This window comes from Hordeum vulgare, chromosome 6H (genome assembly GCF_904849725.1).
Source record: "Hordeum vulgare subsp. vulgare chromosome 6H, MorexV3_pseudomolecules_assembly, whole genome shotgun sequence".
Classification (NCBI taxonomy): domain Eukaryota; kingdom Viridiplantae; phylum Streptophyta; class Magnoliopsida; order Poales; family Poaceae; genus Hordeum; species Hordeum vulgare.
Window position 1 is genome coordinate 137101441 of NC_058523.1, and position 13595 is coordinate 137115035.

A 13595-nucleotide genomic window follows, 5' to 3' on the forward strand; every position below is an offset into this window, starting at 1 on the left:
GGTCGCGTACTACTGCAGAGTGGTACGGTAACCCTGTCTTGGAGGTCATGTTGTTGAGCAACAGTGAACCTACGAGTTATGGAGAAACCAATGGTGGGCCCGGATTCCAACAAATGGCTGGAGGCCATGAAATCCGAGAGAGGATCCATGTATGAAAACAAAGTGTAGACTTTGGAAGAACTACTTGATGGTCATAGGACTATTGAGTAAAGATGGATCTTTAAAAGGAAGACAGACGACGATGGTGATAAGTCACTATTAAGAAAAGCTCGACTTGTCGCAAAGATGTTTCCGACATGATCAAACAGTTGACTATGGTGAGACTTTCTCACTCGTAGTGATGCTAAAAGTCTGTTAGAATTATGTTAGTAGTTGTTGCATTATTTTTGAAATATTGCACATAGGATGTCAAAACATTGTTTCCTCGACGGTTTCCTTGAGAAAACATTGTATGTGATACAACCAAAAGGTTTTGTCGATCCTAAAGATACTAACAAGTATGCAAGCTCCAGCGATCCTTCAATGGACTGGTGCAAGCATCTCGGAGTTGGAATATACACTTTGATGAGATGATCAAAGATTTTGGGTTTGTACAAGGTTTATGAGAAACTTGTATTTCCAAAGAAGTGAGTGGGAGCACTATAGAATTTCTGATAAGTATATGTGGTTGACATATTGTGGATCAGAAGTAATGTAGAATTTCTGTAAAGCATACAAGGTTGTTTGAAAGGAGTTTTCAAAGGAAAAACCTGGATTGCGCTACTTGAATTTTGAGCACCAAAGATCTATGGAGATAGATCGAAAGCGCTTGATAGAAGTTTCAACAAGATGCATGCCTTGACAAGTTTTTGAAGGAGTTCAAAATAGATCAGCAAAGAAGGAGTTCTTGGTTGCGTTGTAAGGTGTGAATTTGAGTAAGACTCAACACCCGACCCCGGCAGAATAAAGAGAATAGACGAAGGTCGTCTTCTATGCCTTGGCCGTACAATCTGAAGTATGCCATGCTGGGTACCGCACCTGATGTGTGCATTTACTCAAAGTCTGTTGAGAGGTACAGAGAGTGATCCATGATTGAATCACTAGCAGCGGTCAAAATTTATCCTTAGTAACTGATGGACTAAGGAATTTTTCTCGATTATGGAGGTGGTTAAAAAGTTCGTCGTAAAGGGTTACGTCGATGCAAGCTTTGACACTAATCCGAATAACTATGAGTAGTGAAACGGATTCATATAGTAGAGTAGATATTTGGAGTATTTCCGAATAGCACATAGTAGCAGCATCTATAAGATGACATAAAGATTTGTAAAGAACACACGGATCTGAAAGTTTCACAACCGTTGACTAAAACCTCTCTCACGAGGAAGACGTGATCAGACCCCATAAATATATGGGTGTTGGATTCGTTGAAATCACATGGTGATGTGAACTAGATTATTGACTCTAGTGCAAGTGGGAGACTGTTGGAAATATGCCCTAGAGGCAATAATAATTAGTTATTATTATATTTCTTTGTTCATGATAATCGTTTATTATCCATGCTATAATCGTATTGATTGGAAACACAATACTTGTGTGGATACATAGACAAAACACTGTCCCTAGTAAGCCTCTAGTTGACTAGCTCGTTGATCCAAGATGGTCAAGGTTTCCTCGCCATAGGCAAGTGTTGTTACTTGATAATAGGATCACATCATTAGGAGAATCATGTGATGGACTAGACCCAAACTAATAGACGTAGCATGTTGATCGTGTCATTTTGTTGCTACTGTTTTCTGCTTGTCAAGTATTTGTTCCTATGACCATGAGATCATATAACTCACTGACACCGGAGGAATGCTTTGTGTGTATCAAACATCGCAACGTAACAGGGTGACTATAAAGATGATCTACAGGTATCTTCGAAGGTGTTCGTTGAGTTAGTATGGATCAAGACTGGGATTTGTCACTCCGTATGACGGAGAGGTATCTCGGGGCCCACTTGGTAATACAACATCACACACAAGCCTTGCAAGCAATGTGACTTAGTGTAAGTTGTGGGATCTTGTATTACGGAACGAGTAAAGAGACTTGCCGATAAACGTGATTGAAATAGGTATGTGGATACTGACGATCGAATCTCAGGCAAGTAACATACCGAAGGACAAAGGGAATGACATACGGGATTATATGAATCCTTGGCACTGAGGTTCAAACGATAAGATCTTCATAGAATATGTATGATCCAATATGGGATTCCAGGTCCCGCTATTGTATATTGACCGAGGAGTCTCTCGGGTCATATCTACATAGTTCTCGAACCCGCAGGGTCTGCACACTTAAGGTTCGACGTTGTTTTATGCGTATTTGAGTTATATGGTTGGTTATCGAATGTTGTTCGGAGTCCCGTATGATATCACGGACGTCACGAGGGTTTCCGGAATGGTCCGGAAACGAAGATTGATATATAGGATGACCTCATTTGATTACCGGAAGGTTTTCGGAGTTACCGGGAATGTACCGGGAATGACGAATGGGTTTCGGGTGTTCACCGGGGGGGGGGGGGCAGCCCACCCCGGGAAGCCCATAGGCCTTGGGGGTGGCGCACCAGCCTTTGGTGGGCTGGTGGGACAGCCCAAGATGGCCCTATGCGCCATAGATAGAAAATCAAAGAGAAAAGAAAAAAAAGGAGGTGGGAAAGGAGAGAAGGACTCCACCTTCCAATCCTAGTTGGACTAGGATTGGAGGAGGACTCCTCCTCCCTTGGTGGCGCAGCCCTTGGGGCTCCTTGAGCCTCAAGGAAAGCCTCCCCTCCCCTCCTCCTATATATATGGAGCTATTAGGGCTGATTTGAGACAACTTTGCCACGGCAGCCCGACCACATACCTCCACGGTTTTTCCTCTATATCGCGTTTCCGCGGAGCTCGGGCGGAGCCCTGCTTAGATTAGATCACCACCAACCTCCAGAGCGCCGTCACGCTGCCGGAGAACTCATCTACCTCTCCGTCTCTCTTGCTGGATCAAGAAGGCCGACATCATCATCGAGCTGTACGTGTGCTGAACACGGAGGTGCCGTCCGTTCGGCACTAGATCGTGGGACTGATCGCGGGATTGTTCGCGGGACGGTTCGTGGGACGGTTCGCGGGGCGGATCGAGGGACGTGAGGACGTTCCACTACATCAACTGCGTTTCTTAACGCTTCTGCTGTACGATCTACAAGGGTACATAGATCGGAAATCCCCTCTCGTAGATGGACATCACCATGATAGGTCTTCGTGCGCGTAGGAAATTTTTTGTTTCCCATGCTACGTTCCCCAACAGAATCTTCATTTCTAGCCTCCCCAAGTTTCTTTCTACCCAATCAAACTCTTCTACCCAAACCAAATCTGTGAGAGAGTGATTGAGTGTCGAGGAGACTATCTTTTGAAGGACGAGAGCAAGGAGTTCATAATACTACCACATCCATTACCTTTTGGAGAGTGGTGTCTGCTAGATTGATTAGGTGTCACTTGGGATCCTCCTACTTCGCATTGTGGAGTTGAACCAAAAAAATTGTAAGGGGAAGGAGATCACCTACTTCATCAAGATTTACCCCGGGTGAGGCTAGTCCTTCGTGGACGTAAGGCATGGTGGAATAGACTGTGTTTCTGCTTCGTGGACCACTTGTGCGTGGAGCACTCCATGGACTCGCCCAACCGTTACCCTATGTGGGTTGAAGTCTCCATCAACATGGACGTATGATAGCACCACCTATCGGAACCAGGCCAAAATATTCATGTCAATATTTGCGTTTGATCTTCCTAAACTCTACTCCTTACTTTACATGTGCATATCTTTACTTTCTGCTGCTACACTCGTAGACTTGCATCTGTAGAGTGTGTTTGACTTTCTATAAATGGTAAAATCTGCCAACCATTAAAATTGGGAAAGGCTAGGTTTTATTTTGTCAAGTAGTCTATTCACCCCCCCTCTAGACACCCCTTCTAGTGAACCCACGATTGGTATCAGAGCCTTGGGCTCCATAGCCGTGGTTTAATCACCATTGGAGGAAGATGGATGTGTATACTTTGGGGAATCCTAGTTGTAGAGTGTCTATTCTCAGTGGAGAGTACTATAGTCAATGGAAAAGTGAAATGCTTGATATATTTGATGAATTACATTTTGAGTAAGTATGTGGAAAACACCTATGTGCCTCTCATTGATCCCTTACATCCTTCTCATGAGAAGAAGTTAATATGATTTGTAATCTTAAAACTGTTAATCTTATCATTCTAAGATTTCCAAGAATTGTGCTTAACCAAATGAAGAACTTTGAGTGTTCTTATAGTTTGTCGAAAGATTTGGAGAAAAGATATGCCGACTACTCCTTGAAAAATCTTGATATCACTTTCCAAAATTCTATTGTCTTTCACAAAATGAAGCCAAATGATCCAAACTGTCATAATCATATATTTGAGCTTCATGACCTCATGCGTGCTAAAGGAGATGTCATTACCATCAATAACATCATTGTTGAATCCATTCGCATTCATAAACTTGAAGATTGTTATGCTCAATATTCTAAGCAATCTCTTGATTCTTGTGGCGAGGATATTCCATTCGACAATAACAATGTGGAGCATGGCTACTATGATGAAGACGAGAAGTTTGACATCGAATATGAGAAGACCACGAGGATCCTAAGTCTAGTGGCAAACCTTAGAGACTACACGGAAGGAGGAAACGAGTGGATTCTCGACAGTGGGTGCACTAATCACATGATCAGGGATAGAGACACGTTTCAAGAGATCACACCAAACCATGGACCAGGAAGGTACGTGACTTTTGGAGACAACTCCAAGGTAAGTTACTTGGTCTTGGTAAGGTGGACATATTTCATGATAGTTCCATTCAGAATGTCATGCTTGTTGAATCTCTTGGCTACAATCTTCTTTCCGTATCTAGACTAGCGAACTTTGGTTTCAATGTGCTATTTACGAAAGTTGATTGCCAAGTGTTTCATGAAGATAATTATAACATGGTCTTTAACGGTTTTCGTAGAGGTGATCCATACATTGTCGATTTCACTAGAAAGTACAAACATCGTACATCTCTTATTGCAAAATCTTCTAAAGGTTGGTTATGGCATAGAAGGCTAGGACATGTTGGAATGCATAATCTAGACAAGCTTATCAAAGGTGATCATATTCTTGGTGTTAAATATGTTATCTTGACAAAGATAGACTTTGTAGTGCTTGTCAAGGAGGGACACAAGTTGGTGGAAGTCATCCCGTGAAGAATATCATGACTGCTAGAAGGCTCGAGCTACTGCACATGGATCTCTTTGGTCCCAATGCTTACAAGAGCATCCATGGAAATTCTTTTGGTCTAGTTATAGTTGATGATTTTTCCAGATTTATGCGGGTATTCTTTCTTGATGAGAAGTCGCAGGTATAAAAAATATTCAAGAACTTAGATTGGAAAGCCCCAAATCACTTTAAAGTGAAGATCAAGAAAGTTCAGAGCGACATCAGATGGACTTTAAGAACACAAATGCGGATGCTTTACTTGATGAAGAAGGCATCTCACATGCGTTCTCGGCGACATACACACCTCAACAAAATGGAGTTGTTGAGTGGAAGAACCGGACTCTCATGGAGATGGCTAGAACGATGCTCGACGAATACTAGATGCCAATACACTTTTGGGCAGAAGTCGCGAAAACAACTTGCCATGCCACAAACTGACTCTACCTACACAAGCTTCTCGGTAAAAGGACATACAAGCTACTTACCGGTAACAAACCCCAAGTTGGATATTTTTGGGTATTTGACTCAAAGTGCTACAACAACTTCACTCAAACAGTTACGGATAAAACTCTCATACTTACCTGTCTACAACAACTTCACTCGAATAATTGAATAGATAGTAGATGTGAAGTTTGATGAATCTAATGGTTCGCAAGTCAAACAATTGTCAAATGATGTAGGAGATCAGGAACCTTCAGAAGCCATTCAAGACCTATCCATCGGCAAGATTCGTCCCAAGGAGGTGAAGGATAGTACTTCATCAACACACCTGGAAACTCCTACTTCGAGTCAAGACGAACCAGAAAATGACATGAAGGCATCCACAAGCGGTACACGACAAGAAGAAGAGGAGGAAGAAGTACATCATGATGATCCACCTCAACCTTCTTCACCACCACCTTAAGGAGAAGACACCATCAACGACAACGAAGAATAAGACGGTGATGAGGAAGCTCTACCATCCAACAAGCAAAAGTTGTCATGAGTTTGAGCACGAGTGAACAAGAATCATTCGCTAGATCAAATCTTCGGTGACATACAAACCAGGAGAATTACTCGCTATAAAACTCGTTTAGTTAACTTTCATGAGCATTACTCATTTATCTCTAGCATTGATCCTATGAAGGTAGACGAAGCACTTCAAGAACCGGATTGGGTGAATTCCATGCACAAACACTACTAGGGAAAAGCTTACTAGTAGCACGGGTCTGTGGGCTAGCACTAGCACGGGTGCTCGCGCTACTACTATGGCACTACAAGTAACTTTTCAGCAGTAGCGTGGTTCTTACCCAACGCTACTGCTACTTACACCTACGAGTAGCATGCATGTACGCATCGCTACTGCTAATTATCTGTAGCGCGTCCTCGGGAACCATGCTACTCATAAGGCAGCACTTCTGGTACTCTAATGCCCCACGCTGCTGCTATGTTTTTCTTCTTTTTTATTCTGTTGTATTTGGATTTTTACAGGTTTTATACAAGTACAACATACACATACATTGAAACTATATGAAAAAAGGAACAGTTAATTATCACATGTTTCTTACATTGTCACCGCACACACCTGTTTCATTATCTACCTAAATTATGACATACGAGAGAAGAGCGATCACGATTAGCAACAACAGGATTATGTAGTAGTTTTTGCGGCGCCGGTTCTGAGTCCTTTGTTCCGCTATGAATATCAAGTAACTAGCTTTAGCTTCCATTCTGCTATCAAACCCTTTCTTGCTTCCGCTCGGGAAGCGATACACTTGGGCGTGACACTCTTGCCACTCATCGTACACACCCGTAACATGGCCTACATACACGACATACCACCTCGCCATCGTTGATCTATATACCTATCACAGATGCACATATATCATCAAGCGAATTCAATGATAATATGCAGCATAAGATACGTCGGCGTGTGGAGAGAAACATGTATGAAATAGAAGCAATGTATGGTAAACATAGTTAACAAAATTCACTGTACAGAAACTAATTAACTAGAGCACGACACCGTTTACATCTAATAGTTTCGTCTTACTGAGATATTCAAAGTTTCATTGTACATAAAGTAACAACTAACTACATAGACACATTGTCTTCATTAAGTGCACTCTAACCATCTGTCCATATCCGGTAGGACGCAACCAAGCTTTGTGAAAGGCTTCATGTCCTCACGCTATAGGGCGATTCGGGTTTGGACGTCATCTCGTGATATTGGGCCGCCGTAGAACATCCCATTCTCTTCGAGGACATCTTTCATGATGATGGAGGAAATTTCCTACTGGATCAGGTAGAAATCATTTCGAAGTCGATTATCCGGCTAGGATCCAAAGGCTTCGACCCATTTCTGGATATGGGTATCGGATGAAGATTTCATGCAAAGTTATTGCGCATCCCTTTTGTACTCCATCATTAGATGGATGACATAGAATCCATCATTATCACTTTTTGCTGGTCCTTGGATGCAACATCAGTTAGTCTTATGGCCGAAACACAACCCGGCCTTATTTGTTTTTTTACTTAGGTGTACCCACCCCGCATGCTAAAGCCCAGGAGAGTTTTGTCCAGAACATACTTTATGTGTGCGTAATCTTTCTTCTCTATGTTCTTCCACGGTTCCAAATATAGAGCGCGGGAGAAATCTGGTAAAGAACGATGAGAACAACACGACACCCCCCCCCGCTGCGCAAAATACACGATCAAGTTGGCCTCCATGCGTGCAAAGTAACTATTGAAATGCACGAAAGGATGCATGTGTTATACTGGCTATCCGCGGATGACTTACCCGTGATGATAAGGTAGGAGAATCGTTTCTTTGTCCTTATTGACGAGCAAGAATTCTTTGATGTACTCCCTCGCATATCGACGGTTTGCTTCGTTGATTTACAAGAAGTCCTCATGCATGTTGTATGGGTCCGCAACCGCAAGACTAGTGGTTTTTTCTCTCCTCACGATGTAGTTCATGTGGAGCGCATACAGGCGGACGAACGTAAAATCGAGTGTCCCCATTTGAAACATCTGGAAGACGTAATCAAATCGCGGGAAGAAGAGCTTCGCGGGGCATGTGTGTATGCACATGGCAATGCTCGGCACATGAACCGTATAAAGTGGGTATTCTCGATCATCCGAGGCGAGGAGGCTTCTCTCTGTCGACAACACATGTTAATGGAGTCTCGTGAGATCCCCTGTTATGGCAGCTAGCGCATCCACTGGTACCATGGGCTTTCCTGCGACATGGATCAATGGCACATGTTTCATCGGCACACTGTCAACCCTAGTCTGTGGAGGCGGCTGGCTGCTAGAAGCAACATTGGCAACTTTATTGTATTTTCCACGCGGTCTCTTCCTGCTTCTTCTTGGTTGGCTCAGGCGCTGGTGGGTTTGTCAGACTGTTAGGGCCAATTTTTCTTGGATTTTAAATTCCCATCAAAATGACCCTTGTGCATACCAGCACCAGAAATACTGTTAGCTGGTGCAAAATTCCTTGATACAAATATCCAAGCAAAATACAAAATTTGAAGTACAAGACCAAGATGGCCTATGGTGTACAACAAAAAGGGGTTTCCAGAGGTTGATGGCGGAAGCGGTTCTGGGATCTCCAGCGTCTATGGGACTCCATTTCTCACAGGAACAACTGACCTGGATAATTCCTATCTCATGCGGCTGCTGTCTTCGGGGCCTAGGTTTCGGGACTGTCGTCGGGATGCTCCTCTCCGAACACGCAATCTGGCCAAGACAATAGCCACGAGCAAGCCAGGGAGTACTTTGAATGTACTTGCAAACATCATGAAAGCAAACATAAAATAGCAGGCGGTTAATATGCACTTGAAATAATTCAACGATACTCCGTCAGTCATAGTCCAACTTATTTAGTGCAAGCACTACAAGAAATATGTTAATACGTGATGGTAGTAATGCGCCACGGGTCATGCGAAAACTGTCATGGGTTGCCGTACATGACAGATTTGACATCCGTCATGTATCACGCGTGACAATTTCACATCGGCCCGTACATGACGGATCTTGTCAGTCAAGGCTCCACCACAGGGCTTCCCAAGGCCCAAATCTTCATGACAGAACAAACCGTCATGTATCGACGCCACGTAGCATTTCCAATTAACTAACTAGAATGACATGGCGGCCTACGTGGACACTGATTTTGTCATAGAAATCGTCATGGATATTGGCAGAATTGAAATTTAGTTCATCTCCCTAGCCTATTTTATTTAGCCCAGTTTTCATGTACATTTTTAAGAATAATGCATTACACAAATCGTAATGCCAATTTTGGCAAGAGAAGGTATTAACTGTCATACATGCACATATGAATCAATATATTGTTATCCGCACATATCTACAACATAGCAGTTTACAAAATCCTCTATGAAATGATAATTTACAACATATATTAATCAACAAATTAGAAAACAACACAATCTTTCACACAAACAAAACATTTGAACTATTCAACTTGTTTTCTTGCCATCGGTCCTCGTGATAGAAATTATCATGTTGTGCTAATTGTGATGGGCAGCACCAAGTATCCCGATACGACATCTTACCTAGCATATTTAAATAAGAAATAAAAGAAAAGAAACTTGTCAGACAAAGGGATACAATACATACTGTTGTGCAGAAGATTCATTAAATTATTATATGTCGAGTTATGAAGATAAATAAATTATCATACAATTATAATACAAGATTCCTTCAATTATCATACACACAAGATCCATTCAATTATCATATGTCCAATGCACAAGATAGCTATGCGTTGAGAAACAAGGAGCTACTTCTACAGTTATCTAGTAGTATTAAGAAATTGGATATACCCTCAAGAACAATATCCACATATTGTTGACACTTGACAATTAACACTTAGAACAAAAAAGATATATAGTGAAAATAGAACCAACAGGCTATGAAGGGGACATTAATGGATCTATGTAAGAATATGGACATAAATCTGGGTGTTGAGAAATATGCATACAAAATTTAGGGGTTAGTGCGCCTCTCTTTCAGCCCATGGGCCCTCCGGAGCACGTGGACCCCCGCAACACTTCCGACATCTCCGTCAAAAAACCGATAAGTCCCAAAACTTTTCACGAACCCGAGTACCAACTTCCCATATATGAACCTTCACCTCTGGACCATTCAGAAACTCCTCGTCATGTCCAGGATCTCATCTAGGACTCCGAACAATCTTCGGTTACAAACATACATAACTCAACAATATTATCTCATCATAGAACGTTAAGCGTGCGGACCCTGTGGGTTTGAGAACCATGCACACATCACCGAGACACCTCTACGGTCAATAACAAATAGCGAGACCTAGATACTTATATTGGATCCTACATATTCCACAAAAAACTTTATCGGTCAAACCACAATGCCAATGATTCAATCAATCCCGTATGCAATCCCCTTTGTTCAGCGGTATGGTACTTGCCTGAGATTTGATCTTCGGTATCTCCATACCTAATTCAATCTCGTTATCGGCAAGTCTATTTACTCGTTTCATAATACAAGATCCCGTGACTAACTCCTTAGTCACAATTTCTTGCAATAATCTTGTGATGCTGTATTACCGAGAGGGCCCAGAGATACCTCTCCATCATACAAAGTGGCAAATCCGAGTCTTGATTCATGAATACCTAACAGACACCCTCGATGATACCTGTAGAGCATCTTTATGATCATCCAGTTACGTTGTGACGTTTGATACACAAGGAACTCCTCGGTGTCCAGGCCGGAGTTGCATGCTCTCATGGTCTTAGGAACAAATACTTGACATGTAGAAAGCAATAGCAATAAACTTAGTGATAGGATCAAATGATACGCTTACGGTTGGGTATTTGTCCATCACATCGTTCTCTTACTAAGTTGTCCTACTCGACATATTCACTAGTGTGTTTGCAAAATCATGTGGTATGTTATGCTATGCATCCACTTCCCATGATTTATTGGCTAACATAATTATTAATACTTTATGGAGCCTAAAAAATGGTACTATGGTGAGAAGTAGCAATTTGCCGCACAGAGCGGCTGATAGACCTCCAGTCGGTCGCTGGTTCATCTGGGTCATGCGGCCACTGTATTGGGCCTAATTTAAGCCGACGACTTGCGGCGCACGCCGGCCGAACGCCACGAACGGCATATGCATCGCTCCAAGTCTCCAAGATGAGGCTTTGCTATCTGAGTAGTACACGCAGTGCTTGACATGCGCGCATATCCCTGTTTGAGTCCGACTCCACCTCAGCGACCTTCCCTGGATATAAGCCTAGGGCTGGCCCCTTCAGGTCACTCAGAAGTCACGAGCTGCAAATCGCAACACCATCGCCGAGCCCTCGTCTCGTTCCTCTGCAACCATCAGCACGCCTGCTCTCATGGCACAGTGCTCTTCCTCAGCGTTGCACGACTAGATCCCGTCTTGATCTCGAGCGCCGTAGGAAGGTCGTCAGTGCAGCGAGGGAGAGAGTTGCAAGGAAGTCCTTCCCGTCGTCTTTGTCGTTGCCACGCCAATCGGTGATGATCTCTTCCATGTCCAACGGCACTGCCGCCATGAATCGGCCCAAAGATATGAAGGAAGAGGTAGCAAACAAGCGCTCTGCTCCGACGCGGCCCCAGCCACAGCCGCACCAGCCCGCGACAACCAATGCTGCCGGCAGGAAGATCTACTACTTGGACCTGGGAGAAGCTCCGACGAGGCGACCGGTTCCGCGGACGATGAGGATCTTGACCTCGTCCACCGTGAAAGTTTCCGGCGTAGTGAGAGGGAGAGTTCCCGAGAAGTCCTCCGCCCCTCCGCCACCGTGCTGATCCGCGTTGATCCCTGCCATCTCAAACGGCACCGCCGCCGTCAACCCGGCAAATGCTGCGAAGGAAGAGGTTGGAAGGAAACGCTCTGCTCCACCGCCGCCGCCGCCGCGCCAATCCGCGCTCGTCCCGCTCGCGACGATCAATGCTGCCGGCAAGAAGATTGCTTACAAGGAGCTGAGAGAAGCTAAGAGGAGATGCACTGCCTCGCCGCGTTGATCCCCACCGCACCGATCCTCACAGATCCCGACCACCTCCACCGTGAAGGTTTCAAGCGAGATTAGCATGTATGATGAATTGCATTAGGTTGAACCCGTGCTAGCTACATTCATAAGGCTAGTACTTCTATATGAGTACTGAACTAGAGAAAAATAGTATTTTTTTCTAATAGATAAGCTACTTTGGATGTTGACAACTGAACAAATAATAATTTATCCTATATTTTTTAATAATCACGTTACTCAACACCCCTCCCTCGTCACAACGATAACGACGCAGACGGTAAGACTCGAGAATAATGCGAAGCTAAGCGGATGGTCATCCCCCACAGTCGTAACGGTCGATGCATCACGGAAGTTGTGGCTGGAGTGAAAAATCGACTAGGTTGCTCAAGCAAGGAGGTAGCCCTTTCTCCTGATGTCGAGGTAGCCGAGAGAGTACAATTGTGTAGCCTTAGTCAAGGTAGCCATGCGAAGAACGCGGTGATCGATGTCGAGGAAGTCGTTGTGGAGTCGCGGACGCATGGAGCCGCCGACTTAGTCATGAGCACAATGGTGTTGAAGTAATGGTGAGCCGGAATGAAGACGTAGTTGACGACGCGTCGCGGTGGGTTTGCCAAGATCGGGGACACTTCATGGACAAGGCACACATCGGTGTTTCCAGCACCGGGCATGTGTAGACGGATGAAGGCGATGTTGACGATGCATCATTCCAGTTTTGCCACCGGGGACAAACGCACGCGTTGGTGTTGTCAGCGCCAGGCATGCTTATATGGGGACTTGCACAAACTGGTACACCATGTAGAGAAGGCTAGAAGAGAAGGACTCGTCGACGATTGCGTCGCAAATCGGAGAGGGACTTGCACAAACTGGTACACCATAGGGTGGTGTAGCCTTAGTCGAGGTAGCCATGCAAAGAATACGGTGATCGATGTCGAGGAAGTTGTCGTGGATCCGCGGGCGCAAGGAGGCGCCGAGTTAGTCATGAGCACAATGGTGTTGAAGTAGCGGTGAGCCGGAATGAAGACGTAGTTGACGACGCGACGCGGTGGGTTTGCCACGACCGGGGACACTTCGTGGACAAGGCAGACATCGGTATTTCCAGCACCGGGCATGTGTAGACGGATGAAGGTGATGTTGACAATGCGTCGTTCTAGTTTTGCCAGGACTGAGAACGCACTCGGACAAAGGCACACATTGGTTTCGTCAGCACCGGGCATGCATAGATGGGTACTTGCACAAACTGGTACACCATGTTGAGAAGCCTAGGAGAGAAGGACTCGTCGATGATTGTGGCGCA